Here is a 15,072-nt window from a genome sequence, read left to right on the forward strand (position 1 = left end):
TGAATGCCGTAGCAACTCTAGCACATAAACAACAACTTCAGAAAACAGCTATGTAGCCTTGAGAGAGGAAAAAGCCTTAGGGAAGACATGAAAGTTGTCTTCAGATATTCGAAAAACTAGTTTCTAGAACATTATATTGATTCTGTGTTGCACCTGGAGTCAGGAGTTGGGGAGGAAGAAGAATGACAATCTATAAATGTAGAGAGAGTGGTTAGACCTGTGATTTCCTTGGTATGGGAAACTCCCAGATGAGGAAATTCTCTCCACCAATGCAGGAGCGCATCTTCTCTGCGATTTACAGTCTTGGAGCATGACCTGGGAGCACTGGGAGGAGATTCAGTGATCTGCCCAGAGTTACAGTCAGGATGCATCAGAGGCAAGTCCTACTTTCAAGGCTGGCACTAGGTAGGCCCTCAAGTACAGCCCTTTGACTGAATCCAAACTTCACGAGACAAATACTCTTAACAAAAGGATTTGTTCTGTAAAAGTTGGACTCAATCCTAATGACCTAATTCCAATGACCTAGAAGGCCACACTACGCAATGCTGCCTCTCATCACAGCTGGAATAACAATAACGATAATAGTTAACATTTATATAGCACTTTAAGGTTTGCGAGGCACTTTGCATATGTTATTTGATTTAATCCTCATAACCCTAGGTTCTTCTATTGCCTCCATTTTACAGATGAGAAAACAGAGGCCAAGGAAGAAGGGACTTGCCCCGGGCCACACATGGAACACCTTAGGTAGTATTCAAAAATATATTCCTGACTATAGGTCCAACATTCCATCCACTTTGCCAAGTAGCTGCCTCGTGGGCTTATTAGATCATGGACTAAGGACTAGAAGGAACCATATGGGTCATCATGTTCAACTCCCTCACTTTACAGTCAAGAAAACTGAGCCCCAGCAAGGTCAGGACTTACTCCTCTGTTTGGCATTTCAAGCCTTTCACAACCTGACCCCAAGCTTTGTTGTTCAGTCATTTCAGTCATGTCTGCTTCTTCATGACCCCATTTGGGGTTTCTTGGCAAAGATACTGGAGTGGATTGCCAATTCCTTCTCCAGCTCATTTGACAGAAGAGGAAACTGGAACCATTGACCCCAACCTCCCTTGCTAGTTTTATCATGCAAGATCTACCTTCCCACACTCTACTCCAGCCTTCTTACTGTTCCTCATATCCAAAATTCCATCTCTCATCTCTGCACTTTTTTCTCAGGTGATCCCTATGCTTGGAATATGCTCCATATTACACATAATTCCACACTCACTCCACTCCTCTTAGAATCCCTAAATTCCTTTAGAACTCAGCTCAAGTACCATCTTCTACATGAGATTCCCCTTCCCTGGCTACTTGGACTGTCCCCCAACAAATTACCTTCAATTGTTGTGTGTGTGTGTGTGTGTGTGTGTGTGTGTACATACATATGTATGTATATGTATACTCATATCACCCCCTCCAACCTCCAAATAGAATTTAAGCTCTCCAGAGGGCAGAGATTGTTTCATTTTCTGTCTTTGTATCTCCCAAAATGCCAGAGAAGAAATATTTCTTGGAAAACTGGATGCAGGGAAATTATAAAGAACTTGGCCCCAAAGAAAAGATATGAGAAGATATATCTCCCTATTCCTTTGCAGAGATGGGGATTCAAAGCTATGAAAGATTCTGAACATTTCAAACATACTTATGCTACATGTGCGTGTCTGTATATACACACATACATACATACACATACACACATATAGCATAAGTATTTTAGTTGATTGGTTCATTGATTCAATTGCCCAAGGTCACATGGGTAGTACAGTGGCCAGCTGGGTTTTCTTCTAATCCAGTGCCTTTTCGGCTTTCCTATGCTGCCCCTCCCATTGCCCTCAATTATAGCAAGACAGATTTTGGTTCAATGTAGGAAAGAAACATGAAATGTTAAAAATTACTGAGCAAAGCCAGAAAGCCAATATACATAGTGACTATAGTAATACATATGGTAAGAATAACCACAAAACAATTGAAACTGGATGCTTGGAAATTATGAAGAATAAATTTGGCCCCAAAGAAGAGAATAAGAGTATATCTCCCCACTTCTTTGCAGAGGTGGGGGTCCAAAGCTATGCAACATTTCATATATTATCAAATTCTTTCAATGTGTCAGTTGATTTTGTTAGCTTTTTTTCTGTTCTTCCTCTTTTTCTTTTTAAAAAACTTTTTTCATTGAAAGGATGGGTCTCTGGGAGAAGGGAGGGCAAAGGTCACAGGGTGAACTCTATCTAGCTAACATAAAATCAAAGATAGCAATAAAAATCTACTTTTAAAAAAAGTTATCTAAAATGGCTTAGGTCTTTGAAAGATTCTTATCACTGGAAGTAGCCAAGTAGACGCTGGATGACCTCCCATAGTGCATACTGAAGAATGGATATATCAGAGATTGAATTGGGTTAGATAGCCTCTTGGGTCCCTTCTACCAGTAAGACTCAAAGATTCCACAATCGGCTTCCCAGACTGAAATTCATTCCCATTACATGAGGCAGACATTTAATTCCCAGGGCCACATCCTTAGTAATTAGATTCTTCGGAAATGGAGAGCCAGGTGTTTTTCCTGAAATCTGGAATTACTTCGGCTGAGTATAAGCTCCCAGGTCTGTTCTATGTTACTGCGCTGAGACTGAGCTCGCTTGGGTAATTAAATGACCACAACCTCGGCTGACCTACTTCCTCAGACACTATTGCTACAGTTGTGTAATAGCTCTAGGCTTCTCAAACCCCAGTTTGGAAAATGCACTGTCACAGACACATACTTCAGCTCCCAGTCATATGGCTGTTGCACACTTTAATTGGTGCAAGGTAATCAACAGTATCTTTGGGAAAGTTCTACATTGGCTAGCTTTTCCAAGAACACCCATGGGAATTAGCAACAAGGGAAAGATGGTATTTAGCCAAAATAAATTGAGGAAGCAAAGAAAAATTAAATGAATAGCCAGCAATAAAGATGAAGTTGTAAGGTCACTTAAGAATGTGTCCCTAATTTAACTTATTTGTGATTGAATAATATCTCCAAGCAATTAAAAATGAGAATCATACAAAAGGCTTTGGAGAAGAACATGGTGAGCAGGAATACAACATATAACCAAGGAATATAACCAATAGGGGAATTTATTTTATTTGAGTATGCCTATTTGTTAAGTCTTTTTTTCTTTGGGAGAGGAGGCAGAGGGGAGGTGGGAGGGAGAAAATATATTATTATTTTAAAAATTAAATTTTAAGATATGCTCAAAAATGCATGCATACATATACACTCAATAAGGAACTTCAAAGAACCAGAGAGAAAGGTCACATCAGGGAAGTGCATGAATGAAAAGGGGCAGGTCAACACATGGATAAGGAGTAAGGGAAAATAGATGGACAGCACAAATGGTCCACACTTGGCAAGGTGTCACAAACACCACCCTTGAAATGGCAGGAGAAATCTAAGTGAACTTCCAGCACTTGGATGGACCCTATGGAGAAGTTATAGAAGGACATGGATGAGAGTCAGGCGGGATAGGCAGCCAAGGACGAGTTGCAATCTGCATCACTGAAGGGAATGTCCAAATCAATGAGCCCACAGATCCATTGGAGTATTTGGAATGAATAATAATAACTCACAGTTGCTCAGAGGGTCATAGATTTAGAGAAAGAACCCTAGAGGTCATCTGATAAAAAGAAACAGAATGTATGGCAAGGCGCAGTTTGGTATAAAGGCTAGGACACTGGATTTGGAATCAGGAAAACCTGGAATCAGATTCGACCTCAAACACTAGCCATGCAGTTCTAACTCTTAGTGGTCCTGGTCCAAGCCCTAGGCCTCAGTTTCCTCATCAGTAAAATGAAGAGGGTGGCCTTTAGGGTTCCTTCCAGATGTGAAGCTATGGTTCTCAGCTCTATCCTTACATTTCAGATGAGGAAACTGAGGCACAGAGAGATTAAGTAATTTGCCCAGGGTTCAAACAGCTAATAAGTATCTGAGGCAATATTCAAACCCAAATCTTACTGATGCCAAGCCCAACACTATATTTACTACACCAAGCTGCTTCTGTATATGGATTTAAGGATGGCAAAGTACTTTCCTCCCAGCAACCTTATAGAGCAGGTAATTGGAGTACAGTTTGACAGACAGGAAAACTTAAGAGGTGAAATGACTTGCCTGAGGTTACCTAGGTATCAAATACCAAAGGTAGAACTCAAATCTAGGTCTCTGATGACTCTGGATCCAAGTGTTTTCCACTCTCCCCATGCTGCCTCTCATTTATAGCTTAGGAGCACAGATCTAGAGTTTTTGTTTGTTTGTTTGTTTTTGTAGGCAATTAGGGTTAAGTGACTTGCCCAGGGTCACACAGCTAGTAAGTGTCAAGTGTTTGGTCTGAGGCCGGATTTGAATCAGGTCCTCCTGACTTCAGGGCCGGTGCTCTATCCACTGCGCCACCTAGCTGCCCTACAGATCTAGAGTTTTGAGGGGCCTTAGAGACCATCTAGTCTAAGGGTTCTTCACCTAGCATCCCAAAGAGCAGGGGGACAAATTTCAGGGAGATAAATTGAATGGGTTGGGGGAGGGGAATTACATAGTTCCCTTAGTTATTTAAAAACCATTATTCTTCAGAGGCTTCATTAGAGTACCAGAGGAGATCATGACAAAAAAAAATGTTAAAGACCCTTGATTTAGTCTAACTCCCTCATTTTGCATGTGGGCAAACTGATGACCAGGGGTTAAGTGAATTAGGATCACATGATCTAGAACTGAAAGTGACCTGAGACATCATCTAGCTCAATCCTTCATTTTACAAATAAACATAGAGTTCGAGAATGGAGAGGGGGAACCTTGACTGCCACTCTCATTTTGTTGTTGTGCAGCTGTTTTCAGTCATGTCTGACTCTTTGTGACCCCATTTTGGCGTTTTCTTGGCAAAGATACTAGAGTGGTTTACCATTTCCTTCTCCAGCTCATTTTACAGATGAGGAAACTGAGACAAAGGGAGTTAAGTGACTTGTCCAGGGTCACATGGCCAGTAAATGTCTGGGCAAGTCACTTAACTCTGTTTGGGGGTTTCCTTGGCAAAAATACTGGAGTGGTTTGCCACTTCCTTCTCCAGCTCATTTTACAGATGAGGAAACTGAGGCAAACAGAGTTAAGTAATTTGCCCAGAGTCACACAGTTAATAAGTGTCCTCTTGACTCCAGGGTCCACCACTCCATCTACTTTGCCACCTACCTGCCTCTCATTTTACAGATGAAGAAATTGAGATCCACTGAGAAAAGTGCCTAGAATGAGGTAATAAAGGTAGGTTAGAACCCAGGTCTCCAGATACCCAATTCAGTGTCATTTTTATCATGCCACATACATGACCCAGCCCACAAATGAAAGGCCTTGTCTATCTGATAAGTTATGCTGAGACACACAAACTTCAAAGTCTTGTGCAAATTACATTTCATGAGTAATTAGATTTGATTTGTCAGAAAAAAATGAACCAATTTTCCATTACCCTATAACTAAATTCCTCTAAAAGTGAGCCATTTGTTAAAGTGATAATAGAATGATGAAAATTACGTGCCATTTTTGAGTTTTCATCTTGTCCCCAGGAATACCTACCTCCAAGCCTGCCTTTCCACAGTGAGTTTTCTCAAGGGCAGAGCATCAAAGTTTGTATAGAAGAGATCAAAATCAAAACCAAAAAGAACTGAGGAGGAGAAGAATTTTGTTTTCACAATTTCTTCTAGGAGCTTTTCTCTGTAACTGGTTTGTTCAGTTTGGGTTTGGTTTTTTTTTTTTGAGGAATAAAAAAAAAGAAAGCCTGCAACTTATGACAAAGCCATACTTTTCCAAACCAAAGAAATTCTTTTCAAGTCAAACACTCTATTTTATTTTCCAAATTTGCCTTGCATTTACTATGTAATGATCACCAAGGCCTGGGTGTGCTTATTTCAAAAATTGACCATCCTTGGCATCATAAATTGAAAACTAGGGGGGACATGAAAGGATATCTAATCCAACACCCTCCTCCAGTCCTTCTATTTTTCAAAACAGTAAAATTAGAGAATGGATATTTTCAATTGTTTTCAAAAATCATGACCCATATGCCCCAAGGATATCCAAGGCATAGAGCCAGGTTCCACAGATGGCACCAAATTCATAGCAGCAAAAACTTGAAACAAAGATAGTGCTTATTGACTGGGAGAAAACTGAACAGATTATAGCATATCGAAGTAACAGGATAGTACAAGATGATATGAAAAAGTCAAAAGTAAGGAACTCAAGTAAATCCATGAAGATGTCTTGTATTGATACAGTTAAGTAAGCAGAACCAGGAAAACAATATACACCATGACCTCAGCAGTACAAAAGAAAAGAATTCAGCTTCTGTCTTTTATTTCAGAGAAATATGAGAAGATTGCTTGAAGTGATCTAGAGTGAAGTAAGAAAAGCCAAGAGAACCTCATACACACTGGCCACAATAATGTAAAGGGAAAAAAATCAGATAAATGCAATAACTAATCTGATCTCCAGAGGGCTAAGGATGAACCCTATCTCTCATCCTGTGGTAGGTAAGCTACAAATATGGAATGAGGCACAGTGAATGGACTGATTTGTCTTGTCTAACTGTAGTTTGTTACAAGGAAAATTTGGAGGTTGGGGGGAGTAGCGAAAATTAATGGCAAATTTTTAAAAAGTGTCCATAAAACATTTTTAAAACAACAAAAAAGAGTTATTATAAATATGTCTACTGTAAAGCATCATTCACCACAGTAAAATTAAATTCCTACTGTAAGCAAAGCATTAACCAGGTCTTTCTTTGTCATTGTCCCCTCTTCACACTTACCCTTGCCCTGGGAATCAGCTATTATCACTGTCCACAGCCCCAATGGTCCTGTCTATTACTGCATGTAAGCTCAGATGAGAGGGTTGTTTTTGACTCTGATCAGGCTCATAGAAGCAGGCTACTATTACTCCTGTAGCCAAGTAGAAGTATATGTTACCTATAAAAACTCTACCTGCCTAAAAACATTCATTGGACCTGTAACAAGATAGAGATATGTGAGAGATTTGTGACCCTCCAACTTGTACTTGACAGTGAAATTGTGTCATTTACAAGTATGTCCAGGAACCACCAGCTTTTTGCAAAACTATACGGAACTATCCAGTGATTATTGCCTATGCTGAATTCTAATTAAGTCTTATAGTCACAAAGAAATATGGTCACTTCTCCCTCTCCCCCTGTTTTTTGTTTTGCTGTATCCATTCAATTTTTTTAATCATTCAAGTCAAGAGTAATTTTTTAGTGCCTACCATGTGCTAGGCACTGTGCTAAGTGCTAGGGATACAAAGAAAGGCAAAAGACAGTTTCTACCCTCAAGGAGCTCACAGTCTAATGAGGGAGACAACACATAAAGAACTACGTACAAACGAGATACAGACTCTATAAACTGACAGTAATCTCAGAGGTAAGGCACTACCTTTAGCAACTTATTTTATTCTGGTGAGACCTAGGATTTCATTAGTGTAGCAAACTGTCCACACCAATGAAGAACACAACCTATCACTCAGCAGATAAATCTTCAACAGTTGTTGGAAGCTCAGAGAGGTTCAGTGATTTGCCCAAGGTCACACAGCTAGTGAGTGTCAGAGATCAGATCTGAACCGTGGTCCTCCTGATCCCAAACACAGTACTCTTTATACTATGCCATCCTGCCTCTACTTTCTAATGATAAATATACACATAGAAAAGCATTTTCATTTTTCTCCCACATGCAAGCAATTAGAAAGTTATCTTCACTGACCACTATGACAGAAGTAAACTTTAGCTAACACTAGCCACGAAATTTGTAGCAAGCACCTGCTGGGAACCAACAAAGAAGAAGTTCTAAGAATATATTTTTCTTCTAAATGAAGTTCAATACCTATAACATAGTTGGGGTGGCAAATACACACACACACACACATACACACACACATAGGGAGAGAGATACACATACAAACACACACATACACATGTGTGTACACACACACACACACACACACACACATATATATACATATCCAGAATAAATCAAGTAGCTGGGGCCTTTAAAAGAATAGATTGTTAGGTTATGTCACGTATATCTACCCTACATCTAGACATGGAAGGGTCCCTAAAAGCCATGTAATCCAAGTCCTGTGCTTTACAGATGAGAAAGCTAGGGCCCAGCCTCCTTTAATGACTTGCCTAAGGGTAGCTACATGGCTCAGTAGATGGAGTACTGGGCCTGGAGTCAGGAAGACCTAAGCTCAGATCCAAACTTAGATATTACCTGTGTGACAATGGGCAAGTCCCTTAACCTTTCTGAACCTCAGTATCCTCAAGCAGAAATGGGAATAACAGCACCAACCTTGAAGGGTTGCTGTGAGGATCAGATGAGATAATATTTGTAAATCACAGTGCCTTGAATGTTGCAGGTGCTATGTAAATGCTTATTCCCTTCCTTTTCTCAAGGTCACCCAGGTAGCAAGTGACAAACTTGGGATTTGAACCCAAGTCTTCTGACTCCATAAATCCGTACTCTGTATGTCACCGTGCTGCCTCATGCTTTCTTCACTCTGAACCAGTAGTCAGTATTTTCCTGGCTTTGAGTCTGATCAGCCTCTTCACCATAAATACATTTGCCCACTAGTTCAACTCTTATTGTGTCCATCATTTCTAAATTATGCGACCCAGTCTTATCTCTAGCTGCATCCAGACCCTCACATTCTTTTCCAGAAGTAGTGGAAGAATATCTGTCGCCTGAAACAACTCTACATTAAACGCCTCTACAATCTCCTGCCTTTGATTTTCTCCTCCCAACCGGGATTCTTTCAGTCGGATGTATATTTATGATAACTGAGTTACACTCACTGTGTCCAGAAAAGGCAAAGCCTCCTGGATGCCTATCCTGCTCCATTAACTTTCACACACTCTCAGGACCAGTGAAGGTTCACTTTCTTCCCTTTGTGGAAACGTGACCCAGAGCCCAGCTCACGCCTCCTGCAAGTGGGGAGAGCAGCTCCGGGCTGAGGCTTTTGCCAAGGAAGTGCAAGTGTGCGACTCCCTGTCAATTTCATTTAACTGGGAGGGAATGGGAGGGGGGAGCCTAGGCTGGAAACAGCAACTATAATAAGCACGATTTATGGAAATACCCAAGAAAAGAACCCTAATTCTTATCCAGGGATGCCATAAAGATGCAGGACTTCTGCACACTGCATCCCAGGGAGGGGGGGAGTAGCAACCGATGCGCTGATGAGAGGAACATTTAAAATTTCTCCGAGGATCTAAGACATACATTTACCTGGAAGACAAACATAGATCTCCCCTCCTCCCATCCAAACACATCCTGTTTTAAGAAAACACTCTGGAAGGTACTGAGCACAAGGAGCAACAGAAAGGATGATTATTTATCCCACGACATAATGTTGAGTGAGGTCGGGGGAGTTGGGGGAGAAGGGGAGGGAAGGGGGCACGTCCTTACCTTAGCAGGCTGGAGAGTGGCAGAGCCCCGGAACCACTGCCTAGGATCCCTCCTTTCCTCCCAGACAGGAGTTTCTCCACCAGAGCCACATTTCCAGTTCGAGCCGCTTCCAATAGCTCTTGGTCCTTCCCCATAATCACTCACACCCGCACCGGGAAGGGTGGTGGGAGGGAGTCTTTTCCCCACCTTATGCTCCTACTTCCCACCCCTCCCCTCCCCCCAAAAAATCCAGGGCCCCTCCCCACCCCACCCCACCCTAAAAATGAGAAAGCTCCAGTCAAGGAGAGATTCCTGCAGCCAGACGGGAAAGCCACCAGCACCTCTCTACCTTCTCCTCCTCCTCCTCCTCTTCCTCCTCTTCCTCTTCAGGGCGCAGCTTTTACTGAGGGGAATTCAACCATCTCTGAGGAGGGGGCTGTGCTAGCTCAGAGGAGGAAGAACCACCACTCCCTACCTAAAACCCTGGGGCCTTTTTTCTTTTCCTGTGGGGTGGTAGGGAGACAGGTTGCTTTTTAGAGGTGGGGGTGGGGAGAAAGGTAAGGATCAGGAAGAGGTGGGCAGTGAGGAAGCGAGAAGGAAGCGAGAGCCAGTGAGTCTTTGCTGGCGCTGGGAGAGAGCAGAGAGCGAATGACCAGGGAAGGAGGCAGGGATGCCGCCCCAGGCCCGTTGCTGGGAGACCAGAGCTAGCTTCGGAGGTGCTGGACAGCTCCGAGCTCTCAGGAGCTCCAACAGCCCTGCGCTGCTTCGCGCTGCTCCTCCCTGCTCCTGAGGGTTCCCCAGCCGAGCTCCCTTGCTTGCTTGCACGCTGCCCGGCGGCGGCGGCAGCGGCCTGGGCTGGGGATGCAGCTGTATGGAAGCGGGGCTGCTGCTGGTGATGCTGCTGCTGGTGCTGCTGCTGCTTATGCTGGTGATGCTGGTGATGCTGGCGGTGGTAGCCGGATTGCAGCCGGGGCCCCTGCTCTGCTTAAGGAAGGTTGGGGGAGATGAGGCGCTGCGCGTGCAGCAGGGAGGGAAGGGGAGTGGGGGGTTGTGGTGGGGGCGGGGATCTGGGGTGGGGCAGGGAGGGATTTGGGGGAGGCGGAAGCTGGGTAAGGAGGGCGGGGAGAAGTAGGTGGCTCTGATTCTCTCGCACGGGAGAACAGGTTGAGACGGAGGGGACACTGCTTTGCTTTACTAGAGCTGAGCCCAGCAGGCTGCCAAGGGGAGCAAGGCATTGTGTAGCCAGGGGCAGGTGTCCCCCAGCCAGGTCTGTCCGGAATCGGGGCGGGGGAGGGGAACTGGAAGAGAGAAGGAAACGAAGGAAGGGAGGTGGGAAAGGGAAGAGGGTATAATCTTGGGATTCAGGGGCAGGGAGTCTTTTTCCAGTCTCCTTGGGAAGTGATTTAACTGTGTGAGGACAGGAACCATCCTTCCTTGCCCGTATGGATGCTGCCAGCGCTCCTGGCTCGAGCCCTGGCCCATAGGGATGCTGAGGAGCCTCCTTCAACATGACGACGGGGATGGGGTTGGGGACGAAGATGAAGATAGAGGTGAAGATAGAGATGGAAATGAGAATCAATATTTGTCTTCCAACAGTGTTCAGGCAACCAGATCAGTGACTTCTCCCAGCCACTCTGACTCTTCTGAGGTGTAATGTACGCTCTATTCACGCCTGGCCTTAGAATTCCTAGTTTCCTAAACTCATTTCAAGCACAACTTACTACCTTTTCCTCATTCTACAGATGATAGAGCCTGCTGCCCACCACAACCTTGTATTTATTTTGTATTTTATTTTGTAAAATGTTCTCTTGATAGAATGTAAGCTCTTTGAGGGCAGAGACTGTTATGTTTATCCTTGTATCCTTAGCATCTATTCAGTGCCTGGGAATAGTGTTTAATAAATGCTTGTTGAATGCTGGATTGGGCTGAGGCGAAGGTGCCTGGATAAAGCATGATTTTATGTCCTTCCTGTGTCATTGGTCACAGTTTGAGATCTTTTCAATTTTCAAGGGTCATCAAATAGCTGTAGTTTTGTTTTGTTTGCATATCTACTAGCATAAAATAAATCAGTGACAGGGGACTCATCGGATATTCTCCTACCTTAACATAAAGTATAATATCAGTGACAGGAATACTTGATTTTCCATTATACGCACAGTGCAGGACAAAAAGCATGCTTTGGACAAGGAGTAAGACCAAGATTTTGGTCCTAGCTCTTTCACTGAATAGATGTGTGACTTTGGGCAAACAATTTACCTTTTCTCTCAGGCTTGGGTTTCCTCATTGGTAAAATGGAGATAATATAATCATAGCTAGAAGAACCTTAGAAGTTATCTAGACCAAATCAAATGACTTACACAAGGTCACACACACATCAAGTGGCACTGTCGGAATTCAAACCAACATCATTTGATTCAGGTTCCATCTCTCTGACCCCTTCTGTCTAGCTACACCCTGTTTCACACCTTCCTCCCTTCTCCCTAGATTATTACAATGACCTCCTAATTGGTCTCTGTGCCTTAAGTGTCTCCCCACTCCAGTCCATCCTACACACTGCTGCCAAGATGTTCTTTATGCACAGATCTATGTCATTTCATATTCAATCCAAATGGCTCCCTATTGCCTTTAAGATATAATATAAATTCTGTTTAGTTTTTGAAGCCCTTCCCAACCATGCCCAACCTACCCCATCCAGCCTCATTGCATCTTACTCTCTCTCCCACATACCACTCTATGATCTTCTGTTCTTCACACACAATGCACTCCATCTTCTGTCTCCTCCATTCCCTTGCACTGGCCATTCTCCACATCTGTAATGCTTTCCCTCCTTACCCACCCATTCCTCCAGCCCCCACTCCCACTTCATAGAATCTCTCTCTTCCATCAAGATAAAACTGGAGCATATTTGTGATCTTACATTTCTTTTGTATTCATCTCTTTAGATTTATTCTGCATATATTTATATGCATATGACATCTCTGTTGATAGAATGTTAGCTCCTTAAGAGTAATGATTGTTTTAGAAGATTTTTCTTTCTATCCCTACTGCCTAGCACACACAGGCGCTTAATAAATGCTTGCTTACTTCAATCATTGACTTCCATTGCATCAAGCTGCCTTGCCTCAGAGGGCAGTAAGGGGGACAAGCTATTAACAAGTATGTGAAAGCATTTTACAAATGGTAAAATGCTGTGCATACATAAGCATATGATTGTAGAGGGTCATGAAGGGCAGGTAGAATAACGTACTATTTAATCAGCAGCTATGTGTGAGCATTTGAAGGTTTTCAAGGAGCTTTCCTCACATTATTATGCCCATTTTATAGATGAGAAGATGAAGGGTCTAAAAAGATTTAGTGTCTTGCCAAAGGTCACACAGGCAGCAGATATCACAACTGGAATTTGAACCCAAGTCCCTTGACTCTTTGTATCACACTGCCTAGAACCAGGCCATCTCCCTTGGTAGTGCTTCAAGAACATTTGTTCTTTGTACTTATATCCCCAGCACCTAGCACAGCTCTTACCATGTTACCATAATTCTTGTTGCATAGTTTAGGGATAGATGTGATTCTTGCTATTGGAGTAGTTTAAATTGTTTAAACTCATCTAGATTTCAGGCTATGAATATTACTTCCTTTGTAATGGTGGTTGATATTTATATATTACTGTACACAATTCAGCTCATCTAAGCCTCACAACCAGCCTATGGGTATTATTGTTCCCATTTTACAGATATGAAAGCCAAGACTCAGAAGTTGACTGAAATGTCCATAGGGCACACAGCTTGGAAATATCAGAAATACATTTCTTCTAACTCTAGGACTTATATATTCTCCATGAAACCTAACAACTTCCTGTGCTTTGTGCACAATACAGGATTAATCAGGATTAATTTCCTAATACCATGGCATGAAAATTTAAGATAAGAATAGAAATCGGGATTAATTTCTCCCCTCCCCCACCTTTCAGCTCCCTTTTCTAGACTGTCTTCCCCAATTAGAATGTAAGCACCTTAAGGACAGGGCTTGTCTTTCTTTTTGGTTTTATTTGTATCTCTTGCACTTAGCACAGTGCCTGGCACATTGCTAAGCACTTAATAAAACTTGTTGATTGACTGGTTTCTTTGGTACACAGAATTCCTAAATAATTAGTGTGGATTTGTACTTTCTCTACAACTTATAATATTCCAGAGTTGACCCTCAAAAGTCAGGTGACTTGAGCAGGTCACACAAGTATGCGTCAGAGGTGTATCTGGAACCCAGTCTCTTCCTGACCCCAAGGCCAGTTCCATATCCACTAAGCCATATTGTCTCTCTTGGAGAACAAGAGAGATAAACATAAATTGTAAATAGATCGGATTGTGAGGTTAAGTAATAAATGTGTTCTAAAATGTATAAAGAAGTGAAGGTCAGTTGGATGCATTTTACGATATAGAAAAGCAGATAAATTTGGGTTAACACTAGGGTAGATGGATTTTGAGCTAAAAGCAATTTTAGGAAACAGATAAAATCACATGATGACATACCATCTTCCATCTCAGGAACTTTTCAGAAATGTCTCTATGCCTGGAATGCTCCCTTCTCAACTCTACCTCTTGGAATTTCTAGTTCCTTCTAAGACTTAGCTCAAGGACTAGAGGCCTTTCCTGATTCCTCTGAATAGTAGTGCCCTGTACCACCCCCCATTGTCCCACCTCCCAAATTTTGTTTTGCTTTGTATTTACCTTTAAACCTAGTTTGTATGTATTTATTTGTGTATATGTTGTTTTACCCTTGGCAGAATGTAAGCAACTTGAACACAGGATCTAAATCACATTTGTCTTTGTATCTCTAGTACCTACCACAATGCCTGGCCCATAGTAGGTTCTTAATAAGGGCATGTTCAACTGAATTTCATTATTAAATGCATCCCTGACAAACTGGTCCTATCAGATCAGTAAGTAAATGGCAGGTGGGGAGACAGCAAATTCAATTTGAAAATGGCACCAGGCAATGCATTCACCAGTTCAACAAGATGTTCCTTCCTCTTAAGGAACCACCAAGCAAATGTTTCAGCGGCCTTGTCTGAAAATTGAACCCAGTCACTACACCCCACAAGCTAGCAAGAGCAAGTATTAGTCATCAGTGAGTTAAGGCAAGATCCAGTGACCTGGGACCCCTGAGTCATCGGCATTATCATCCAAGCCACCCAACCGCTAATGGGAAAGACATTGGTAAGGTTTTATCCCTAGAGTCAGTTCCTGGCACTTGGTGTCCATTTCTTTAATGATATTTTCAAATCCATCAAAATTTCTAGTTGTTGAGTTGGACTGCATAGAAGCTAACTTGCAGATGAAAGGAAAAAAAGTTTTGTTTGCTAGGTTGTATCTATGATTTACTGTTGTTATAGTGACTCACAGGAAGGCAGTTTAGGGGCCAGTTATCTTATTTTATCTTATTTTACAGATATGGAAACTAAGACCCCAAAAGGCTAACTGAAATGACAGTTACACAAGTAGTAACTGTCAGAAGTGGGAGCTGAACGCAGGTCCAGTGGCCCTAGAGCCAGTACTTTTCATCAATGTTGGGGAACTCCTGGTGTGGAAA

Source organism: Phascolarctos cinereus, unplaced genomic scaffold, assembly GCF_003287225.1.
Source record: "Phascolarctos cinereus isolate Bilbo 61053 unplaced genomic scaffold, phaCin_HiC Scaffold_1;HRSCAF=81, whole genome shotgun sequence".
In the NCBI taxonomy this organism is placed as follows: Eukaryota; Metazoa; Chordata; class Mammalia; order Diprotodontia; family Phascolarctidae; genus Phascolarctos; species Phascolarctos cinereus.